Genomic DNA, 12020 nt, shown 5'->3' on the forward strand with positions numbered 1-12020 from the left:
GTTTCAAAAGGGTATTTGGTTTACTTACAACAAGTAGAAAGTGGGAAAAAAAGCCTTTTTAGCCTGTGAATGTGGAAATGTGTCTTATCCTTGAGAACAGAGAATTCTTACTGTGAGAAGTGAATGGATGTGTTGTGAATTATAGTTACTGATATAAGAGGTGATATTATTCAGTCTGGCCAGAATGTTCTCTCACCAATCAAATTACTTCCAAACCAAATGTTAGAATGCGCTTTGCTTTTTGATTGTTTCGTTTATATTTTATCTCACATTTTGTGCCGTTTGTTGGGAAATGGATTTTTTTCCGCAGAGAATAAATTGAAGGAAGTCCTACTACTTTACCAAAAAACACTGAGTTTCAAGCTAAACTGGTTACTGGAAATGAATAGAAACTAAAAAGTAATAATAAAGTATCAAGAGCACCACCCTAAGTTTATTAAAGTAGAACTTACGGCAATGGGTGCTACAAATATGATTTTTAAAAGAGTTTTCCAGTTGATTCTGATGACCATCCCCATTTGCAATCAACCTCAGCTTCTCGTCCCAGCTTCACCTGTGCCTAGCTGTAGGTGCCAGAGAAAATCTCATAATCTTTATAAGTCTCCTTCTTCCAGCTCTCAGTTTATAATACTGTGATTCACTGAAATTTCTTCTAAAGTTTCACAGTTCAAATAAAATTAGTCATTAGTCATCCAGTGTCTTTTTTTTTTTTTCAACATTGGACCTCAGAACCTAAGTTTTTATCACAGGTAAAACCAGAAAGGAAATTGTAACAATTCTTTACATCCTAGGAAGTGTATTCTTTTAATATTAGGCCCCAATACTAACTTGCTGACAAAACTTGTTAACAAAAAGGTGTCAATCAATGAGTAGGCTGTTCTGTCACAATGATACCTCCACATATCTGTAATTTATCCTGCTATTTTCCCTGCTCCAATCATAAAAGTCTGATCTGGGAGTAAAGACTTTTGACTAACACAAGCTGAGCTAATCAGAGTTAATCTCTTTTAGGGAATTCAGAACTTGAAAGGAGTACTTTGAATCTGGGGTTCACTGTTATCAAGTTACATGAGTTATGCAGACCCAGAGGAGACCAGGAATGCTGCTGTGAGGAGCTTAGACCTTCCCTGTGTTCCTTCCTTTTTAAGACGTGGTGGTTCAATGACTCCTTTTATTCTGTGAGCTATTTCCAAAATCTTTCTGATAAATTCTATGTGTTTGCACTTAGGCTAGACCTCTATTGGTATCAGGAAAGGAATAAAGCCCTAAGAACTTTACTGTACATAATGAATTAACTTCTTTCCCATGTATCTAGAAAGGTACTAGTTTTATTCCACCCTTGGGAAAGTTGAAAAAAATAGTATTCAAATCAGATGAGGGACCTGGGATGAGAAATGCTTACCTAGACAATATTGATTTATGATGTTTTCAACACAACTCTGAGAGGTAGGTTGAAGAGAGATTATGGAATCAGTATATAATTAATAATAGTAATTCTATAATTATTATATTACAGGTCCTTATTCTTAAAAAAATTTGAAAGTGTGGCATGACAGCATGACTATAGCCATTGTGGAAGGAAACTTAGACTCAGCTATAGTTATTTGCCTGTGGTCATACAGTACCAACCGTAGAGTACTGAACCCAGGGATCCTAATTCCAAATTAAGGGCTCTATCCATAGGAAAACAGTAGTCATTATTGACTGATACTTCTATACTTTTATTGGAGACTATATATACTCCCAAATTAACATATAAACTTATATTAAGTAGTATCCACTTTCTCTTAAAATACTTTATTATTCTAGGATTGCATTTATATGGATAACTACCTTAAATTTGGGAGAAAAAATAATAAATACATATTTTTAACACCCCAGAATACATAGGATCAGAAAATCTGTCTGAGATATTCTTTTCAGGATTAAGGAAGAAAGGTGATCAGAATAGAAAGCTATTTCTGACAGACTACGAACAAAACACCCTTTGTTTTTCTCAATTTTTAAGTCCTTACAGTATGAGAGGAAAACTAGCTCTGAAAGCCCAAAGAGACAGAGGTTGCTATGGAAAGTCCCTTTTAAAAGCAGCAACCATTAGAAATCTTGAAAGACATTTTAACTCTAGCATGTTGACTGATTTTGACAGCAGGAAAGCAATAGAGTTTGGCACAGAGTTGTGCCTCAGTAAATGTTTATCAAATGTGAATCAATGAAACAGTGGCTCAGTAAATCAAGAATGGTCAACACCAGAGACCACTTAGTTCAGCCATGTGACTTCACTAGGGAAGAAAATGAGGCCCAGTGAGGCTAAGTGGTGTGCCAAGGGCAGAGAGCTGAAAAGAGGCTAAGTAGAAACAAGTGCTCAGCTCTCCTGATTCTTAGCTCAATGTTTTTCCCTGGGAGGATGAAAAACAAAAATAATAAAAAAGCACAAAAGTCTTATGAAATTATTTTGCAAGCCATCCGGGTACCAACCTGATTAAAAGGATAAATCATCAACAGACATATATATTTTTTTCCCTTCTTTTATGCTATTTGTAATACTTCCATCTCTTTCTGTTAACCTTATTAACCAAAATTTTCTTAGAATTAGGGTGTTGGGTATAACGATATTCTAGTTAACAAAAGCTTTGGTAAAAAGCTGATTTTTTTTAAAAAACTGGATAATCCTTTTAAATGTAGTAGTTACTTTAATAATCTAATAATAACTAATAATTGATTGCCCACCATATATGCCAAGTATGACTTTATATACATAATGGCATGTTCGGGAGAAATTTTCCTTGCAGAATTGTTGACTAGACTCCCCAGAAACAAGAATTAAAGTAACCTCCACTATAAAGAGAACTTCTAAAAACTAGCCAAATTATCTCTCCTTCAGCACTTACTAGAAGACAGCAAAACTGACCCTTCAACCACCCCTAACACACTCTCCCTTTCCCCACTTCCCACCTTCCCTATGTACCTAATCATTGAGGGACAGGAGATTAGAGAAAAAAGAGGCACCATGTCATAGGCTCTATGAAAATGTACTGTTCAAGAAGTGTGCTTCCTTTGTCCAAGCTAACTGGGGAAACAAACTACTTACTGTAGAATCACATGTGCAGCCTGAGTATGCCTACGAAAAAGGAAGGCCAGCATTCCAGATTCCTGATGAATGGAAATGCATATATCAGACTTGCTGACCTGCCCCGTGCCTTTCTTTGGAGGGAAGAAGGGAACTGGCAGGGTGGAAAGAGATGACAACAGGAGTATAGCCTGCACTCTCAATATTTGGTGTAGCCAGGATGCTTAAGATTCTGTGAGTCAAGCAGAAACTCTACTTAGGCTGGGGCTTGAGCCATCTGGCCAGTATTACTCACAAGAAGGACACTTGCTAGACCAGAGGATTACAGTAGCCAGATGCTATGGCATATTGTGTGAAGATTAGAGCTGAAGGATAAAGCAGGTTGAGTCATATGAATCTCTTTCTTTCTCTGCTCCTCTTTCTTATATTTGGAAAATGCAAGAAGGGCCACATCTTAAGGCAAGTGGTAAGAAGATGCCTAGATCCATCCATGCCATATCTTCCATCCCTTCTTCAACTCAGACTAAGATGGGAGATGAAATTTATGTCAAAAGTTAGGTCAAAGTTACAAATTAGCCTGAGTTTTCAGTGACCAGAAGTGGACAGAAATATAGTGATTCTGCCCAAGATATTGTTAAGAGTTGGAGAAAAGAAGTGACAGTGTGTGTTTGAAAGCAGCAACCAAAGAAATATAATAAATACTCTTTTATATTTATATACCATGAGTATATGCCATGGATTATGACTCTTTAATAAATTACTATATACACATACATACTATACATATAATATTATTTGATCCTCAAAACTACCCTGTCAGATAGGTTCTAGTGCTATTGCCTCTGTTTACTGATGAGAGAACTAAGATTTTAAAGTGATTATCCACCTGCTCACAGTGTGAGAGCGAGTTTTGAACCCAGGTGTGTATGACTCCATAGACCACAATCCTTGTGTATAACTTCATAAATGATGGTCTCCTTGCTACCAGCCCCATACCTACCCAGAGTTCAATCTTAACACAAAAGCCAGACTTATATTTTGGGAATGTAAAAAATGTCACCCCTCAGCCTAAAATACTCCAGTAGCTTTCCACTGTACATGAAATAAAGTCCAAAAGTTTGACCAAGATTGAGAAGACCCTTCATAACCTAGCCTCAGATCTCATCACATTCCACATTGCCCCTATTTTACTAAAGTGTTCAATGCTCACTGTATTTTTCTCTGTTCTTGAAATAAGCCAAATATTTTCTCATTTCAGGAAGCTGCACTTTGAGTTTTATATGCTTGAGAAACTCTTTACTTAGATCTTCCTGCGAGTGGTTTGTCAGCTTTCAGGTCTTAGTTTAAATTCCATTGGCTGAGAGAGCTTTCTAGTCACCTAAATCAATCACTCTGGCCCAGTCATTCTTACTCTCTCACTGGACTCATTTGTTTGCTCAGTGTCACATATGACTGTTTTACTTATTTATTATTATTCCTCCCTCAGTAGTCTGAGAGTTGGAGACTCTGAAGGCCTTATTTGTTGGTCTATTTGTAATACCTAGAATAGTGCCTCCAAATTGTGGGCATCTTATGTATAATTGTAAAAGGAATGATGTCTGAATGAATATGAATCTCCTTCTCAATTCCAGTTTTACTACTAGGTGCTTTACATGTGTGTCTTTTGGATCCAATGCTCTTTGTGTCTTAAGAGCAAAGACATGTTATGGATATCCAGCATCATTTTTCTTCTTCTCCTAGTGCAAAGAATGGCACTCTACAATCCAAGTATTCCTAATTTATACTTACCTCAGTATATACTGACTTACTACTTTGCATTATTCTAATAAAGAGTTAGCAATTTATCTGAAAAATGAAAAAATAAAATAAAGCAAAACGAAAGCCTTAGCTGAGTTTCCTAAGAAGCAAGGGGTACTTCCCTTCTCATCCCAGCATAATTCTTCATTACACTAATCATATGTTTATTTACTCCCATCTCTATTTAAGATGCTAGTGATTCCAAGATAAGTTTAGTTTTAAGGAAATGTCATTCTTGTTTTAAACACAGTAGACTTTGACTTAGCAGTGTATATTTCCCCCGTTGGTAGGTTTTATTGACTTTAAAATGTTCCAAATTCACTTAACTATAATAAGTAGAAATGTGATAGCTCAGGCCCATTAGTTTTCATTGAGTCAGGTCGCATCCAGAACTCATGAGAGTTTGTTTTCAGTTGCAGCAGTGGATGAACCAAGGTGTTTCTAGAGAGACATATATGCAGTTTCACGAACCTCATTAAGCATATTCACTAATAATTATGAATTGTTAGACTGTACCAGGAGCAATACACCCTCTTGATTTATCCAGAAGAGTAGTACTAAGTTTCCAAACCCACAGAGAATCTTATTGTAATATTGCCTAAAGGTGAAACAGATTGTGAATAAAAATTCAGATATTACCTCCAGTGACTTAACGGCTTGACTCTCTGCAGGGATGCATATTAAATAAATATTTGACACATCTATACTTTGACCAGATCTCACCAAGTCTTTTTTATTTTTAGCTTTGTTTTTCCAATCAAAAGATACAACGTAGCTTATCTGTATGTTTATCTCTTAAGAAAAGTTCCACGATATCAAAATGTTTTGTTTTTAATAATTAACTCAGATGTGATAGACACACAAAAATCCTCCCTTATAATTCTTAGAAGACATTCTAAATCATAGTAATCTAGAATCTGTTATAACAATTGGAGTCTTACACTTAAATGTGTACTTGAATCACCCAGGGGATCTTGTTAAAACACAAATTCTGCATCAGTAGATTGAGGATGGGGGTTGGCCCCAAGAATAACATTTCTCATAAGCTCCATGTAATGCTAGTCATGCTCTCCTCCAGACCACACTTCAAGTAGCAGGTCTTAAAAGATCATATGTTTTAAGCAGTTAATTTGTAACTAAAACTTTTATCTTCCCTATGAAGTTCTCCTCTACTCTGCATTTGCTTTCCGAAGTGGGACCATTTGTTTCTATTTTAAAAAATCACATTCTATAAATGTCAACCAGTTTACTATATGAGCAAAATATTTGGAAAACTCAAGTGATAGATTTTTAGAATTAGAGGCAGCCTCATTTTGTTTCTAGGGAGAAAGCAGCATGTTATAAATTGGCCACTCTTTAGAACATGGTTACAGAGACAAATTATTCAGTATATATTTGCACAGACCAAGTTGATAATAAGGCGACTTCATACTTGAAATCATTTGCTCCATATCCATTTTATAGGTGAGCATTGTCTATAAATGCAGAATATCTATAAATCTGCTATAAATATAATTGTATTTCTATAATTATGTATTATATAATTTACTTCTTCCTTAAGTAATCATTAAATGTACACAAAGAAATCATAAGTTTATATGGAGATTCTTTGTAGTCTGTATTCACCAACCTATGTTTTTATTTTGATTGTGTCACTGGTTTTTCCAGATTATATGATGCTACAGTCTAGTTGTCATAGATTCCACTGTTGGGAGGTGAGTGTGAGGCAGGCCCAGAAATTGCAATATTGCACACCTGGTGAATGCCAGAGTATTTGTTTAGTACTTTCCCTGTGTATTATGTGATCTGTACAGAACTGACTGATCATTAGCCCAGACAGGCATAGAGTGGCCTGTTTTGTTCCCAACACCTGCAGTTACTTAAACAAATGCAAATCAGTTGCATAATAGAATTGAAAAATCATTGTACTAGAGTTTGGGACCATATCTAATTTTTTTTTTTTTTGAAAAAATATCTTCAACTTTAAGCTACATTTAATTTTTGGTCATGAATTAGAGGCTCGTTTCATGGCAATATTTGGGAAATAAAGAGGAGCATGAACTTGGAATCAAGATGGCAAGGGTTATATTTTGATTCTACTCCATTTAGTTATGTGACCATAATTTTAACTGTTGGGGCCTTAGTCTGTTCCTGTAATAAAGGAAGGCAGGAGACTAAGTAATATCTAAGTTTTCTTTGGCTTTCATATTTAATGGCCTCAAGCATATCATCATTAAAAGTATACCTATTTTTTGGAATTATCTGATGGATGCTTAATAACTTATTTCCAGATTGGTTGCCCTGAGGTTTACCTAAAACTAAATAAAACCTTGAAGAGTGAATATTTTATAAATCTTGATTTCTTGCTTTAGGCAATAGAAATGAGCCTCAGAATTTACATAGGTTGAGTCATATTTAGGAATTTTATAATGTTTTACAATATTACATCAGTTAGAAAAATCTCTAAGGCGAATGACTTTTCTCACTTTAAAATAATGCTATTTTTTATAGTAATCAATTGATTGTTTTAATTTCTAAATTACATAGGGTTGTGGCAATTAAAACAATACTGTTTTCTGTTAAACTTCTTAGGGACTGAGGATTTAACCTGATGTGATTTTCAATAGACAGAATTTCCTTTTATGTTTTTCTAAACTTGCTTTATCTTTATAGTTAGAGACAGCCAGGCTTATTATTTAATTTAATAATATAAACTTCTAGTGTGTACTTTTATTTAGGCAAGAATGTTTTGACTAAAATATTCTTTGACTTCTAAAGTAGAAAAATAGATGAAACAGGTCTCTACCTCAAACGTGTTTCCCGCTCCTCTGGTTTGAACACAAATTTAGAATCATTAAAATATAGTAAAACCTTACAAACGTGTGTAATTTGGGTTTGTGTATATGAAAAGCATGCTGATATCTAACACCCAAATTCACACAGAACATTACCAGCACTCCAAATGTCTACCTCATTAGCGCCCCCTCCATCTCTACCTAGGCTAGCCATTATCTTGACTTAGAACTAACTGTAGAGATTAGTTTTGCTTGGTTTTAAAATTTTTATGTAAAAGGAATCATAAGTATGTTCTCTTTTGTGTCTGGCTTTTTTTAACTCAGTGTTTTTATTTTGAGATTTATCCATATTTTTGCATGCAGTTGTAGACAACATATTCTCATTGCTGTTTATTTCATTGTATGACTAAATCTCAGCTTATTTATCCACTCTGCTATTGACTGCATTTCGGAATTGTTTAGTTTTAGGTTGTTATGCACAGTGCTACTGTAAACATCCTGATATGTCGTTCCATGATCTTTGTGTGCATTTTTGTTGGGTGTTTACTTACAAGTGGAATTTCCAGGTTGTAGGGTGGGTATATATTCAACTTTAAAAGATATCGATAAACAATTTAAAAACTGAGTTCCCACCAGTTATACATGAAGGTTCTAGTTCCTCCACTTTCCCACTAACGCTTAGTACTTTTTGTGCTTTTATTTTATTTATTGTGTAATGTTTTGATATTTCATTGTGGTTTTATTTTGTTTATTTCTCTGAAGACTAATAAAGTTGAACATCTTTTTATATGGAAATCCTTTTATCATGGAGTTTCTGTTCAAGTATTTTGTCTTTTTCCTGTTGGTTTGTCCAGTTATTTTGTCCTTGTAATTTTTATAAATTATTTATGTATCCTAAATATAAATATTTGTTAATATATATTGCTGTGGATCAAATTTCTTTTTGATGTTTATTGTTTTAGCACATTAGAAGTGCACATTATTTGAGACTTATATTTTCAAATGGACATTGACCCATTCTTTAAATGTTTAACAGTAAAGCTTATATAGGCTTATGCTATAAATAGTATATAACTATACTATTTCCTATTTGCATATGACAACACAAAATTAATGAACTATACAGTAGCAGACAAAGAATTGCAGGACATATAATCATCTTATGTTATAGAAAATGATTTATGTATTTTCACATAGTATGCATATTCTTTCATGAAAAAGAAGATAGCAAAAATATTTTTCCTGCTTAGATTCATGTCTCATTTATGACATTTTAAGGTAATGGCATATTTATAGAGTGAATTTTTCCAAAACTATGTGGTTGTATTTAATGCAAATTTTAATTACCTAAATTTAAAATTAAACTATACAAAAGGAATGATACTGTATTTTAATTTTTAATTAATGGGAATATCATAGTGTTAAAGTCATCAACACTCATGTATCTTAAAAGCTTGCCGTCTAGCGAATTGTGAACTATTTAATGTTTCCCTTTGACTCTGTCATATTATGTCACAAACAAATCTTTTGTCAAGATTCATTCTGACTTAGACTTGGAATGATATGAGACCACTCAAATAAAATGCTACAGCCTTTTAACTATACCAAACCTCTTCAAGTCCCCAAGCTTTATTATTTAATTATTTAAAGGTACTCAGAAAGACTTAGTTCTAGTCCTGCTTCTGTTACTGGCACACTTTCTAAATTTGAAAAGTCATTTAAACTTCTTGGGCCTCACTTCACTAATGATGTAAATTGAAGTTTAGTGCTAGACAAAGGTCTCTGAAACTCCCTTTGGCTCAGAGACCTATTCTGAATAGTCAGTGGGGATGAAACTTTTGCAAATATAATTTTCAGATAAGTGGATCACCCATATATGATGCATGCACATGTATATAAACTGTATTTCAGTTGACTACCTATCATCAAATGATCAGAAATGTAAGCAGAGAAAAATGAACTGAAAGGAGTGGGGAATGTTCTTTATGGTAACCATTTTCTAAGGACTGAGACCTTTATAACAAGTAAAATTCCCATGGGATTGTATAATGCCAAATAGTGTTTATTATAGTTGGTCAATTTTCATCTCATTAGCACTCTCATCAGCAGTGGATAAGAATTACTGTTTATCCACAGCTTTTCTAAAACCTGGAATTTTCCAGTCTTTTAATTTGTTTTTGTTAATCTCATGGCTATGAAATGATATCTGAACGTAGTTTGATCGATGAATTTCCATTAAAACACATAGGATTGGGCATGTTTTCATTTATTCATAAATACACCTATTTTCCTCTTTAAAATTTTCTATGAAACTACTATACATTTTTTTGGTCCATTTTCCATTGTTATTCTTCCCCCCCGCATACACACATTGATTTATCAGAGTACACTGCATATCCTGAATTGTACTCCTTTGTTAATTAATATAATATGAAAATATTTTCTCCCAATTTTTAATTTAGATTCTTACTCTCTTTAGATTATTATTTATGAACAGATATTCTTAATTTTAATGTGGTTGAATTTATCAATATTTTATTAGTGCTTTTTAATGCCTACTTAATAAATCCTTATATACTTCAATATCTTGTTTTACAAAAATTTTGCAGACTTGCCTCACTAATTTATATCCTTAGTCTATGGAGAGTTGATTTTTGTAAACAAAATTATGTAAAGATCCAATTCCACTTTATTCATATAGATAACCAGTTGTCCCAGCACCATTTATTGATTAATCTTTACTTTGCTCACTTATCTGCAATGCTTGACTTGATATAAATCATTTTCACTTATGTTTAAAATTATTTTTAGTTTGATTATCTTTATTCTCCCCCTTTTGTCTATCCTAACACATTATCTTTATTTAAAGACTTTTACTAAAATATAGCTCACACACAATATTGTATTAGTTTCAACACAGCATATTATCTTTATTACCATAATTTTCTAATAAATGTCCATCTTTACACAGGAAATTTTCTTTATCTTATTTGTCTGTTATATCTTGACTATTTCGGACTCTTAGTTTTCCCATTGGACTTATAGAATAAGCCTTTCACATTCATTTGAAAAAAATAATTGAGATTTATTTTGAAATTTCATCAAAGCTATAGATCTGTTTATATTTTTTTAAAATAGATCTGATGGTCTGATTCATGTTATTTTTACTTTTCTATTATTTATAATGCTTATATATTTTTGTCTTTCTACATTAACTAGGACTTCAAGTACAGTACGTTGATAATAGGCATCCTTGTTCTGTTTCTGATCTTAAAATATTCTAGATTTTGTAATGACATATACTATTTGTTTTAGATCATTTCGTTTTTACATTTATCACATTAGGCAGACAAGGAGGAAGACATCTATCATTTCTAATGCCTACTAACTGCTAGATACCTGTACAGGCATTATATAATTTTATCCTAAAAGATTGGTATCACTAACCATTTTCAGAAACCATTTTCAGATTTTAAAAGGTGAATAATTGCCCCCAGTGCAATTTATGATCTAAATTCGTATTTTAGCCTGCCTTTTTTTTTTTTTTCCAGTATATCAGAATTACTCAGTTGTACTGGCTCCCAATATCAAGCCACTTACCATATTGAACTGACCAGGGAAGCAGACACCTGGACTGTAAACTTTCAGAGACAGAAATTAGATCAGCCTTGGTCACTGCATTATCCCTAAAGACTAGTATTGGGCTTAACACTTGTGAGGTGTTCAGCCAATATTTAGAGCATATGAATGGGAAGGACCCTCAAGTATGGTTTGAGTTGTCTTTGCTATGACTCTGCCTCAGAATGTGGTGGGTTTGGCCTGAGCACTAGTCTTCACTAACAGTATGTAGCAGGCAGACCATACTGTCTCATTTTTTATGGCACAACTCCATCATTGCCTAGGAAGTTGAGGGAGCTTTTGGCCCACACTCTTTCTTTAGTTAAACTCACTTTATCAGTGGGAGAAGACTTCTTTCCAAATAGCCACATTTCTGTTTGATCTGTCTAGCATCTAGTGGGATTTGTATTGTTACCCCTAAATATGATAAAGACTGATATATATAGAAAATGTTGAGACTTCATTTATATACCATTCCCATGATGAGGTGCTGGAATTCTTACCAGTCTCATAACAGCCCTACCATCTGCTTGGTGCGATTGAGGAATGAATCAAAAATCCAGCTGACTCCATTAAGCTTTCTACCACTGCTCCCTTTATCCAGAAAGAAAAAAATGCACATGTTCTATAAGATATCTCTTTACTCCTAGACCAAATTCTATTTTCTGCTTTGCTTTCCCCTCACTACATAATTGTTATGGTTTCTCAGTGATGAAAATATTTGGCTTTTCACTGAGAAGATC

General features: G+C 33.7%; 1 protein-coding gene across 13 annotated transcripts in view; it reads left to right on the forward strand.

Annotated features, from left to right (window-relative positions):
• Positions 1–12020, forward strand: part of NRXN1 (neurexin 1) — a 1007449-nt gene that overhangs the window by 372699 nt on the left and 622730 nt on the right. The window lies entirely within an intron of this gene.

Source organism: Pteropus medius, unplaced genomic scaffold (assembly GCF_902729225.1).
Source record: "Pteropus medius unplaced genomic scaffold, Ma_sr-lr_union100, whole genome shotgun sequence".
NCBI lineage: Eukaryota > Metazoa > Chordata > Mammalia > Chiroptera > Pteropodidae > Pteropus > Pteropus medius.